The 13,251-nt window shown below is 41.9% G+C and overlaps 3 long non-coding RNA genes and 1 pseudogene across 4 annotated transcripts in view; 2 read left to right on the plus strand and 2 right to left on the minus strand.

Moving 5' to 3' along the window:
• The window catches only part of LOC309532059, a 78,561-nt gene that overhangs the window by 15,251 nt on the left and 50,059 nt on the right, over positions 1 to 13,251 (plus strand). The window lies entirely within an intron of this gene.
• Positions 6,630 to 13,251, minus strand: part of LOC309532073 — a 346,799-nt gene continuing 340,177 nt past the window's right edge. The window contains exon 2 of the long non-coding RNA XR_014219583.1: positions 6,630 to 6,800. This is a non-coding gene — a long non-coding RNA (uncharacterized lncRNA). The remainder of the gene's footprint in view (positions 6,801 to 13,251) is intronic.
• Positions 9,457 to 10,144, minus strand: LOC309532020 (small ribosomal subunit protein mS25 pseudogene; annotated as a pseudogene). The gene has a single exon. The product of its transcript is annotated as a small ribosomal subunit protein mS25 pseudogene (transcript).
• LOC309532055 overlaps positions 12,883 to 13,251 on the plus strand; it is a 34,763-nt gene continuing 34,394 nt past the window's right edge. Inside the window, exon 1 of the long non-coding RNA XR_014219561.1 lies at positions 12,883 to 12,961. This is a non-coding gene — a long non-coding RNA (uncharacterized lncRNA). The remainder of the gene's footprint in view (positions 12,962 to 13,251) is intronic.

The raw sequence follows: 13,251 nt of genomic DNA on the forward strand, positions 1-13,251 counted from the left end.
TTAGGGTTACAAAAAGAGTAGAAGGGCTGTATTTTAATATTCTCTTCAAATCTTCCAAAATCTTCAAAAATCACTGAATTGCAAGAATGCCTTTATGTGCTAGCTGTTATGTTCTGCTTAACACAGATTAATTGAATTGGAGGCAGTTTTCAAATCGAACTGGATTTTATTCTAAGTAAAATATTATTATGAGTGGGTGGTCACTGACCAGATTCAGACACTCTGGAAGAAGACTGATTTTCTAGATCCATTTCTATCATGGTTTCGGCCTGGCTTTGGCACAGAAACTGCCTTGGTTGCCTTATGCAGTTTGCCTAGATGCAATAAAGTTTAATACGAACAGTCAATTTCAACAAGTATATGTTGGTTGAATACTGCAAATCAGTTGCATAACCAGCCCTTGGCTTAGGCTATTACCAGAAAATTTGCAGTGGGCAGAATTCCAGTGTCAGGGAAAGGGAAGGGGAAGGGAGTATTTGGTAAAAGAGCTAAACCCTAAATACAAGCAGTAAATAATTAAATTATGGCTGTTATTTCATAACTTTAATAAAGTTTTGTTTTAATACTTTAAGTGCCAACTGTTTGCCATTTATTCCATAGTGTTTGCACTCATTGGTTAGAGCATTTTAAGCCAGAAAAAAGCTTCTTAATTGTTTACCAATAGGAGCATACAATGCTGCTGTCTATCAGGCCTGATTATTCCTTTAGTCCAGTATTGTCCGCTCACCTGCTACCTAATCCACTGGAAAGGTGAAGGATTGAACCTGACACCATCTGCATATAAAGCATATGCTCTACCGCTGAGCTATGCTCCCTCTCAATAACAATTGGGTAGCATAATTGGCTTAATGCTTTTTTATAACCCTGGAAGTTCAAACACTAGGGTCATTCCTTTTTAAATAGCAGATGAACATTCAATAAAGGAGTTTAAAACAGGTCTGCAAAACCTGTGATCCACCATGTGAACTCCTTGCCTCCCACTTCATCTGCTATGTTTGGCAGGCAAACAAGAGATTAATAGACCTTATTTTTTTCTGCCTGTCTGGGATTGCAAAGAAGAAGAAAAAAGGTAAGCAGCCAATAGTCCCCCACAATACATGGCTGCAGTAGGGTTGCCATATCACAAACTGAGTGCAGATTTGTTGTATAATATCCATAGGTCCTTGCATCATAGGCAAATATATTTCTGTTATCCCAGGTTTTTTAATCTGTTTGGGTGATATTCAATAATGGTGAAAACTTATGTAAATGGGACTTACTCTTCCTTTCCCCCCTTTTATAACTGCAGGTACACAACCTAAATCATCTGTGGAGAGTTGAGGGATCCTTCTGAGCAGAGATTGAGCTTGTGGCCATACTGATATGTTGTATTCTAGCCTTTTATTTTTGTGTCTCATGCTGAAAGAAAGCAGGCAAAAATATTTTTCATCTCACAGGGTTCATTGCCAGGGGCAGACTTCCTTTACAAGCTCGCTGCTGGCTGAAATGCAGCCGGCTGTCAGCCAACGTTGCTTTCGTTCAGATGCTGGAAGTCTTTATTAATAAATACCTTCCCACCAACATCTAACAACATCATTCAGAAAACAGGATGAGCTGAAGCAGGGATGGGGAACTTCTGGCTAGCAGACTGATTGTAACCCAGGTGCTGAGATTTCCCCAAGGTTACATCCCCTGTCCCAGGACGTGCCTTTATGTGCTTTTGCTTGTGTTCAGGTCATGCTGAGAGGTACCTGTAAGTGAGGGGCACATGGGGCTCATCAGCCTGGGAAGGAAAACTCTGAACCTAAACCTCCAACTGCCTTGTGGGATATCTTTGGGAGAAGAAAAGACTAAGGAGTAAACCCTGCACAAATCTGGAGTGGAGTCCTTAAAATGGTTGGATGGTGTGTTGTTCCTTCTGGAACTCCTGCAGCCTAGCTGGTGCCAAACATATGGGTCTGCTTTCCTTTGGACTACATCAGCGAGGCCGAGAGTCGGGTCTTATCCTCTGGGCAGCCCAGGACCTCCATACGCACTGCCCAGGTTTGTTTCCTGGGGAGGTCATTTGGTGCTGTTAACGCAGCGGTTTGACTTCACCTCTGGAAGCACGCTATTGCCAGCAAAAACATTTCAATGATTGCTGCATTTTACAACATACCTTTTCCCTTACATATTTAAATGGAGACATTTGATTTTATGACAGTTTCCCCTATTATCATTAGCATTCATCTTTAAGCTTAGATTAAATGTGCGGGGAAAGGCAGGGAAGATGACTGATTTTACTCCTCTTTATAATCCTAGTTCTTGTGCCACACTGTCCTATATTCTGTAACCGCACAGCTCTGTAAGGGTGCTGCAGAGAAGAATCACTGTTCTAAACTGCAATTAGACTGGATATTTCTCATTCTTCCTTCCACTCTTTGCAAAATAATACAACACCACACAAACTTTTCTGCTGGTATATATTTGGGGAGGGGGGGCACACTGTACACTTAGAGCCAGTGTGGTGTAGTGGTTAAGAGCGGTAGATTCGTAATCTGGGGAACCGGGTTCGTGTCTCCGCTCCTCCACATGTAGCTGCTGGGTGATCTTGGGTTAGTCACACTTCTCTGAAGTCTCTCAGCCCCACTCACCTCACAGAGTGTTTGTTGTGGGGGAGGAAGGGAAAGGAGAATGTTAGCCGCTTTGAGACTCCTTCAGGTAGTGATAAAGCGGGATATCAAATCCAAACTCCTCTTCCTCCTCCTCTTCTTTTTTAGAATATTAAATACATTGGAAAGACAGACAGAAATGAAATTTTGATGAACGCACACTACAGTAACTTACATTGCTTCAGAGAAGAGGCCAGCTGCCAAACTTTCTGCACTTACTTTGAAAATAGTTCTAGACAAGGACCTGTTTAAATAAGACAATGTAATGACTGATGTGCTGAGGCATGATTGATATACATTGAAAAGATGTGTCAGAATTCTAACATTTAAAAAGTGCCTTATCTTAAAAATGTAGAAAAGCAAACGGAACAAGCTGGGAAATTAGCAGTCAAAATAGATCGTTGAAACCATGTTATAAATATAAAATACAAATATAAAAAATATAAAATACAAATATAAAAATAAGTAGGATTTCTCTGTCATTTCAAATAATTTTGCTGTTACTTGTTAAGTGACTGTTAGAGCACTTTAGGACTGAGTTTTAAGTCATAAATCATGATGAGGCCTTGCCTGTGATTTCAGAGGTGGCAATATTGTATGGTGGCAATAAGGAAGTTGTATACCTGGCTGACAACACGCACGTTTGCCTTCCCAGGTGTATCATCTGTGTTTTTTCTGCCATCATTACTTACAGACTTTCAGTGATCATTTCCCATTATATACTGGAAACAACATTCATATCAATAGCCCATTTGCTGTTAGCCCCAGTGGCTGCAGGCTAAAGCAAGACTGGATACAGTGCAGCAGCAGCACACTTACACCACTATGTGGCAGAATTGTGCATATTTAGACAATGGCCCAGTTTGCATGCCACCTTCAACCACAGTTAATTTAAAGAATGAACAGTATGCTGGCGCATACTGTTCAGAAGTTTGTGCTTCACTCCTTCCCCGCACCTGCCTGCTGCCTTCTGGGGGAGAAGCAAGCCAGATAGGTTACATGCAGGTATGGGCTCATGGTTTGTGTCCCACAAACAAACCGCGATCAGTAAACCAAAAACAAACCTTAGGTTCCACTTGCTTGGAGAGAAACAAACCAGTAGTCTGGTTTTACACTGTGTCCTTTCTGATGCAGAAGCAGCAGGACTGGGGGTAGAGTGAAGCGCAGACATGAGCAGTGTGCAGCAGTGAGTGCATTGTTTGCTCGCATTAAACAATCATTTGTCTTACTTGTAGCTTAATGCATAAACTAGGCAGAAAGTTAATTTCCTAGACAGAAATGATAATGAGGTAAGAGGGGCATATTAGACAAGGGGAAAGGGAAAGAAAAGAAAGATTGACGCTAGTGACATATACTGTATGACCATCTCAAAAGAAAGTTTGGAAAATGTCTATCGTGATTAGGGAACTAGGATTAGCAACATTACAGGTGCCCAGACAAAGAAAGAGGATGTGGGTACAATCTGCTTTACCAGTGGGGAAGAAGTGAGAATAAAGATTGAGAAAGCTGAGGACAATACACCGGCTTTCTGTTTTCCTGGATCACTGGCAAAAAGATTTCTGAGTACTTTATTGGTGAAAATATTTAGAATTCTGTCCTCATGAAGGAACTAACAGACAGATCTCTTTCATTCTCTTGGCTACAGGCAAATTCATCACACCTTGTCAGGGGGGTTAAATATTGTGTTATGGTGTAATGTGCTTCTTGGCAGCTCACATTGAGCAGGGGACATATTACTGTGTTTTGTACCAGCTGTGCCCTCTGAATACTGGCAGGCCGACAGATAAAGTCCTAAGATGGCAAAAACATGATAACAATTACTGTCTGAATACAAAACTTCCAGCCTTTACAGTATAATAGGGTAATCCAATGCTCAAGGAGCTGGCGCAAAGCATGCTGGCCCAATTGAGGCTGCTGTATAGTCCATCAGAAGCCTAGAGGAGGTGAAAGTACCAAGCTGAGCAGGTATTTACAAAGCAAATACACAAAATACAGACTGTTGGTGTATCCAGCCTTGCTGCCAGCTGTTGATGTACACAGAGGAGTATTTATAAATCACTTGGTTCTGCTTTGGTCAGACCTCACCTGGAATACCGTTTCCAGTTCTGGGCACCACATTTTAAGGGGGATATCGACAAGCTGGAACACGTGTAGAGGAGGGCGACCAAGGTGATAAAGGATCTGGAAGCCAAGCCTTATGAGGAATGGTTGAGGGAGCTGGGTATGTTTAGCCTGGAAAAGAGGAGACTGAGAGGAGATATGATAGCCATCTTCAAATATCTAAAGGGCTGTCACATGGAAGATGGAGCAAGCTTGTTTCTGTTGCTCCGGAGGGTAGGGCTCGAAACAATGGATTCAAATTACAAGGAGAGTCCCACTAAACATTTCAGATGGTAATATTTGTTTGACAGTGGAACAGACGACCTCCGAGGATGGTTGATTCACCTTCATTGGAGGTTTTTAAACAGTGGTTGAATGGCCATCTTTAGCTGAGATTCTGGCCTTGCGGTGTGTGTGTGTGTGTGTTTGTGTGTGAACCTCGGGGTCTCTTCCAACTCTACAATTCTAATATTCCAGAAGGAGAGGGGTCGCTTGCCGTGGCACACTGAGCCCCCCAAACTGCCAGTCTTGTGGCAAATTCTGCATAAATTGCACAAACTGCAGCAGGGCCAGGAAGCACCAGGGAACCTGCAAGGAGAGAAGGGTGGGGTGGTAGAGCATCAGTATGCTGCCCACATGGAGCCAGAGAGCTTGATCCTTCCTAACAATGACCCCGGATGAGGCCAATGAGGAGCTAGTGGGCAGAACACACCCACTTGGCATGTTCCATGAGAACTCGAGAGGAGGAAGAGCAGGGTGGAATGGGCAGGCAGCTCCTGTGGTTGAAGCTTTGCATTTAAGTCAAGCACCACAGGGTTTTGAGCCCCTAGTGCTTTATGGCAGTTAAATCTAGAGAAATAAATGTCTCTAAGAACCCTCCTTGTGAGTAAACAAATGTGCCAAACTGCATTTTAACTGGTATCTAATCTGCAAGCAAATCAGTCTTAAAAATCCACCATTGGAAAACAACCCTTTCACCACATTGCTTAGCATTTTTAGAATAACCGTTGGACCAGGATCTTCAGTGTCATACAAACCTGTGCACATCAACCAGTTTGTGCTCAAACGGATGACTAAGAATAGATCATAGGAAGAAGGTTCTAATAATTATATAGAATCTTTTTTAGTACATGTTCTTTTAAAATCAGACTTTTAGAATTCCCTGAATAGAATGGAATGCAAATGAGATAAGGGTTCCCATAGGGTCGTTGAGTTCATTATTTGACCCTCCCCATAAGCCAAATGCCATTTTCATGATTCACTGCTGAGGAAAACCCAAGTTGAAAAACAACTGGCATGCAAACCGTAAACTTCTTCACCACATATTTTATTTCCTCTTTTTAGAGGGAAGCAAGCAGACCAAAGTTCCTGTTTGTGTTTTTTTTAAAATGTCACCCTTCTGAAGTTATGGTGAATTCAAGGTGGTGTAGTAGTAGTGGCAAAAGATAAAGTACGCATTTCCACCATCACTACCAGGTACTTAGTTGTGGGAAGAGGGGAAGATATGTAAATGGTGTCAGAGAGATGCATATCTTTGGTGTTGTAGCTATGCTCTGTGGAAAATTACACAGTAGAGCAACTTTAATGTTGTTTTTCCTTGTTGCAGTCAGAATTATTCAGAAACTATACTAGTTACAGGCAAGCTACCAATCTCCCTCCCTTACCCTGAGTAAATGAAAAAGTAAAAAGAACCACTGGTTTCCTCTTTTCCAAATTTCTGGTCGCAAAACTACTCAGTAAACAGTGCCCTCAAAGTGCAAAACAAAAAAACCAGTGCAAAACAAAACAAAAAACTTTACACCAAGCAGTTAGCTGCTGACAGTGATGCTCTACTCAGAAAAACTTGTGTTTTTTAAAAAAATAAATAACAAGTGATTTACAACAGCAGAAGCAAATATATTTATTGCTAGGTTAATGTTTATTGTTTGTAATAACATCTAAGCTAAAACATGAAAGAGACAGGCTACAGTACACGATAAATCCCTAGCTGTAGTTATGCATTGATAATGGTTATCTAACTTGCCCTTTTTGGTTGCAAGCAGTATGGGAGATAGACAGGTACAGTTGTACCTCGGGTTACAAACTCTGCTAACCCGGAAGTAGTACCTCAGATTGAGAACTTTGCCCCAGGATGAGAACGGAAATTGCGCTGCTGTGGTGTGGACGCAGCAGGAGGCCCCATTAGCGAAAGCACGCCTCAGGTTAAGAACTGTCTTGGGTTCAGAATGGACCTCCGGAAAGAATTAAGTTCGTAACCTGAGGTACCACTGTAACTAACAAATAAACATTAAAATGGGTTGTAGGATCTATAGTCCTCTGGATGCTATTGGACTCCAACTTCCATCATCCCCAGCTAGCATGGCTTATAGTCTGGAGTGATTGGAGTTGTATTCCAACAACATTCAGTGAGCCATCGGTTTTCCATCCCCTTATTAACGTGATATTTTTCTCTTGAAAGCAAAGTGTTGAAGAGAACAAAGAGTTAAATGTGTGGGTACAACTGAAACCAAGTGATGCTAAAAATAAAAGTGGAATTTCCCACAAACACTGAATGACAACTAAACGAGGAGGTATGTGGCAACTTAAAAACTGACAAATATACTGTGGCATGGACATTTATGAACTGAAGTGTAGTTCACACACACACACACACACACACACACACACACACACACAGACACACACAACTATTTCAAACCCTCCAACATTTCTCCAGTGAAAATAGGGACGTCCTAGTTCATCATCATCATCATCATCATCATCATTTTATTATTTATACTCCACCCATCTGACTGGGTTGCCCCAGTCACTCTGGGCGGCTTCCAACATATATAAAAACATTAAACATTTAAAAAGTTCCCCATACACAGCTGCCTTCAGATGTCTTCTAAAGATTGTAAAGTTACTTATCTCGTTGGTTCAGCAGTCACATAATTCCATACCTTCCAACATTTCTCTGATGAAAATAGGATCATGGTAAGGAAAAGCAGGGCATTCTGGAATCAAATCAGAAACCAGGACGGCTTCTGTAAATCCAGGCTTGTCCCTGGAAAATCTGAGACACTTGGAAGGTCTGCTATTTTCATGCCTGACTCAACCACCGTGGTCAACCTCCTCAGTTGCAGTCCTCTGTAAATGTTCCCCAGTGCCATAATTCAACTTGAAAATGGCTTCCTATTGACTCCAGGAGGGGCTTTTTCAGTCTAAAACCTTCATGGAGGGAATGGGGGTGGGCCGGTTGTATGCTGGTTGAGGAGGCTCCATAGGCCACTTCCAGCCTACAGACTGCTGATTCTTCATCCCACTATGTAAGTTAGGGTTATTTGCTACAACCTTTGGCAAAAGTACTGTCTTACTATGCTAATTAATCTCTACATAGTTAGATGGACAACCTCTGCCCTGTGGGAGGAAGTGGAGACTGAGGGACACAGGCAAAGTCAGCATCAACGCATTCTCCATTTCGACTTCTCCCTCCCTCGCCTGTTCTATCATATTTTTTTCAGTCCTTTTAAACTGTAAACCACCTTGGGTGCCTTGGCATAAAGACAGTATACAAATGCAATGAATAAGGAAAAAAAAAAATCTTAGCTAGTGTTTGGACACCTGTTGAAAAGGTGGCTCATTTTTTAGACGCGGGCGGCTTTGGGTAGGGCTTCAAGGTAGCCATTTCTTAAAGCAGCACTGCAGTCTAGTCTCTGAGAATGTTAATGTTTGCAACATATAAAAGGGGCTTGGAAATGCTATAGGAGCCTGTCAGTTGTTGTTCTGAGGGATGAAATCATTGCTTATTGAGTCCGTAATCAAGCTAAAATAAACATCTGCTATCCTTCACTTAGGGACGCGGGTGGTGCTGTGGTCTAAACCACTGAGCCTAGGGCTTGCCGATTGGAAGGTCGGCGAGATGAGCACCGCAACCCCAGAGTCATTCGTGACTGGACTTAACTGTCAGGGGTCCTTTACCTTTTTTATCCTTCACTTATTGCTTTGGTCATGGCATTCGGATAGAGTAAAAGAACAGTTGCTGCTGGTAATGCAAGGGACAAGAGGTCCAGTTCTGGAAGAGGGTGGAGGTTCCTTTCAGAAGAGCTAGTAAAATAATATAGGGCAGATACAAAGTCTTTCCCCGTGAGACAAGTTGCTTAGAATGAAGGCCACAGTCTTGACACCTGAATTTTATAAGATTTTTTGGAACCAGGTTGGCAGTGGGGAGGTTAGCTGATAGTGCCAAGCCAGGAGCCTGCTAATTGAGTCAGCCAGCTTGCATTGCAAGTGAGCTGGCAGCCTTTGTCTCCAAGTGCCTTGTGTTTGCTTGAGATAGCTCATGACCCACTAGCCTACTTACAAACACACTGGCCATTAAGATGGACTGAGTTTCTATGCAGGGATAATGGCATATCTGAGGGACTTCTGGGGAGATGCACGGTGTGTTCTGTGATTAGAGACATTACACCCCACGCATGAATTCCCTGCTGGTGGAGGTAACACAACTTTATCAGTACAGTGGTACCTCGGGTTACAAACGCTTCAGGTTACAGACTCCACTAACCCAGAAATAGTACCGCGGGTTAAGAACTTTGCTTCAGGATGAGGACAGAAATCACGCGGTGGCAGCACGGCAGCAGCAGGAGGCCCTATTAGCTAAAGTGGTACCTCAGGTTAAGAACAGTTTTGGGTTAAGAACAGACCTCTGGAACGAATTAAGTTCTTAACTAGAAGTACCACTGTATTTTTTTTAATTCCATAATTTATTTAAAAGATTCATCCTTACTTGTTTTAAGTAAGTCCAGATATTTTTCTGTTACTTAAATGATGGTTTGTAAAAAGACCAATGTGTTGTCATCAGTGTTAAGATGCCCACTTTCTTGTCAGTCTGAATGCTTTACTCCCTGCTGTAGAAAGTTGGCTTAGGAAGTAGCACTCTCTTTCATGGCAGTTTTATATTTCCCAGTCATTTCCTTTGGTAATGGCACATTACTAGGGCAGGCAATATGGCCTCCAATGTCACACATACATTGCCGCAAGTGGTACTTTTTGGGGCCAAATGTTGTGGGATGCCATAGCTTCATTTTCTCTTGTGCTTCTCCCTGCAGTGTCTCCTCGCTTTTACCAAGAACTTTCTTAACATGTTCTGCAATCTCTTTGTTAGTCTTCTCTTCCACATCAACCAGGACTTGCTTTCCAGTATCTAAATAGAATTTTAAGCATGGCGGTGGTTTCATGTTCTTAAACATCACAATCTGAAGCCAAGGGTTTTTGTACTGAATCTGAGGTATGTTGAAAAACACAAATTTTCTGGCTCCTTTGCTGAGAGGCCCCCTCGTGTTGTAGTTCACCGTCATCACCTTCATGGCGTCCTTGAAGATGATGTCGCCCTGGCTCATCCTGCCGATGGGGAACCGGCTCTTCATTGGCATGGCGGCGGCAGCCGGCAGCCCCGCACGCATCGTGTAGCCAAGGGCAGCGGCACAAGTCTGCGGCACAACCTCCTTGCTCTGACCCACCTGGGTGGGAGCGAGGTACCACTGTATTGAGAAGTAATTGAGAAGAGCTGCATTGAAGCAGTAATAATGGCACATTATTTGTTGGAGCACTTTGGGGGACAGAAAAAACAGCATTTTGAGTGGTAGTGCACTTGTCACCATTACGTATATCTGGGCATGCAGTCTTTAGGTCTTGATCTTCAGTGCCTTGTTTCTGTTGTGTTAGATATTTGGTTTTTAGTTTCATGGAAGCTTCCTGGAATTCCTTGTTCACAAAGTAATAGCAAATGGCATCCAAACAGCAGTTGGTGTTGGCAATAATTCCTGCAAGGTTTGTAAAGTTGTCAATTTTTTCTATCTTAGTGCAGCTGGCCTCAGCGAAGTCAGCTATGGACCGAATTAAGTATGCAAGATGAATAGGTAAGAAGCATATGACAAATACGCTCATATTTGCAAAAATGATATTGATTGCTTTCTGGATGCGCTTTTCTTCATATGGGTTTGTTTTCTTCTTCTTCACGAGTTTCTTTGTGATTTGAATGGAACAGAAACTAAAAATAGTTAATGGTATAAAAAATCCCCAAATGACAGATGCAAATACATACATTGATGGTTCTCTGGAAATCCTTCTAAAGCAAGTCCCTGATGAAGCTCGTTTCTCAAATTTTTTAGTTACATATACAATGCTGATCATCAAGGCCCAGAGAAACCCAGAGATAACAGCTGACTTCAGAGGGGACCGTATATGCCTTGCTTTGAGGGGATATTTTATGGCAATGTATCGATCAACTGCTGTGATGGTGATAAGGAAGATGCTCATATACCTGTTAATGAAGTATGCAGACTCAAAGACCAAACACAGTGTAGTCACATTGACTGTCTTATAAGCCATCTTGAAAGGCAAAGTAAAAAGCAGCAAAAAATCTGCAATGGCTAAGTTGGTCATGTATACTCTCGTTTCAGTCCACTTGCTCAGAGTGCAACAGAATATCTTCAAGGCCAAGGCATTCAGGATGACTCCAAAGCAGAAAATGGGGATATAAATAAGTGCTTGAGTGAGAAATATCTCTTGACTGCTAGTGGTGTTGCAGTTCAATTCCTGACTCACTTCTTGGGTCATTTCCATACTGGTGCTGTAAAAGAAACATGCTATAGTTATTATATACCTTTAGTGGCCAGGCAAAAACGTTCCTCTTCAACAGGGCCTTTGGCTGTTTAACATCCTGTGCACTTTGGGATGTGTTAGTGGGAAGGGGTGTGGAGATTGGGGTTATTGGGTTGTTACCGTTTTTATTGTGTGTTTTGTGTTTTTATCTTGTATTTTAACGCTGTGATCCACCCTGGGATCTACAGATGAAAGGAAGTGTACAAATTTTCTAAATAACATTAATAATAATATTTCTGTAATGCCAGCATTCAACCTGTTAATAATAATCTTTCATACTTCTACAGAGTTTTGCATTCCAAATATTTTGCTTATTTAAATATGTATGCTTATTTAAATATGTAAGCAGCACTGTCATATAAATTATGACAGCAGCCCTGTAAAAGTACATCAGTATTATTTATCCTCATATAGCAGTAAATACCCATGTAGTCCTGATCAATTATAAATATAACTGGAGATCTCTTTTTTCCACTGGCATGGTTATAACTAGCAGGAGTGCCAGCTTGGCTCCGCAACCATAGGTGCCCGGTACTGTGGGTGCCATACAGCGTGCATGGCCCTGGCACTGAAATTTGTGAGTGCCCGGCCCCTTTATAGGGAATTTTGTGGGTGCTCTGGCATCAAGGGCCCCAGGGAGTTGGCACCTATGATAACTAGCCTGAACCAGAAGGGTCTGCAATCATACTTGGAGCTAACTGCATGGAGTTAGTGCCAACACAGTTTACAGTTATAGTCATGTTGCCATTATAATGCAGTCAAAGAGTCCTGTATGACAATCTCTTGAAACTCAACTAGATTTGGTGTCACAAAGGACCTTCTAGCTGCTGAGGCTGATGTGCTGACTGTAGACAGAGGGAGACTAGTCACACTGATCCATGCCCTGGTAACTTCAAACTTCGGATACTCTGCAGACAGTTTGGAAACTACAGCTAGTCTATAACACTGCAGCCAACCATTGCTTGCCAGTTTGGAAACCAATGAATGAGCATCTATTAGAACATTCTGTTCTATTCCCACTACGCAAAGTGATTGTCTTTATCTAGCAATTAAATTAGAATAACAAGATAGCATATAAATTATGTACGTAACAAATAATGTGTAAGGTTGAACTTGCAGAGTCTTATTTAAGGATTTCACCATCTCACAAATGAAGAAAATTGTCCCATCATGAAATCAAAAAGGGGGAGATAAACAAGCCACCCATATTTTTAATTTTAATTTCCACACTGTTTGCTTCCCAACTGCATATTATTGCTAGATTAGAAAGAAAAGCCTGAGTTTACAGACAGTAGTGGATTCTAGCCTGCTGAAAAGCCTGAGGACAACCTTTTGGGCAGGCTGCAATCCACTGCTGTGTAAACTCAGTCTTTGCTTCTGATCTGGCAGCTGTTAAAGAAATAGGAGATGTGAACACTTTGCAAATCTGAGTGGTGATCAGCTGCAGCAGAGAGATACTATCAGACTATACGCACAAAGACAATGTCTCCACACAGCAGAACTTACCACTATGAACAGGTCTGGGGTCTTTTGGTTGAGCTTGGAGTATCCTTGCCGTAGGTTTGTTTTCTTTTCAACTCAGTGTGGTAAGTCTGGCTACTCAGCCTCCTCTTTTGAAAATCTTGTTATCACAGCCTGCTTTTCCTGTGAACCAGTTGTTCCGCTCTTGAAAAGTTGTCTTGAAGTCATGTCTTGAAAAGTTAATATTTTAATTTTGAAGTTAGTTTTCTCAGAATTCGTAGGCACAGTGGGAAAGTTTTAAGACTGTATCTTTGTTTACGTTTATCTAGCCTTTTCTGCAAACACAATTTCTTTCATGACTAATAAGTCATCTGCTGTTTTTCTGTTGTTAAATAATGCTTAGTCAAGGAAATGC

Source organism: Podarcis vaucheri, assembly GCF_965113315.1.
Source record: "Podarcis vaucheri genome assembly, chromosome: 5".
NCBI classification, from domain to species: Eukaryota; Metazoa; Chordata; class Lepidosauria; order Squamata; family Lacertidae; genus Podarcis; species Podarcis vaucheri.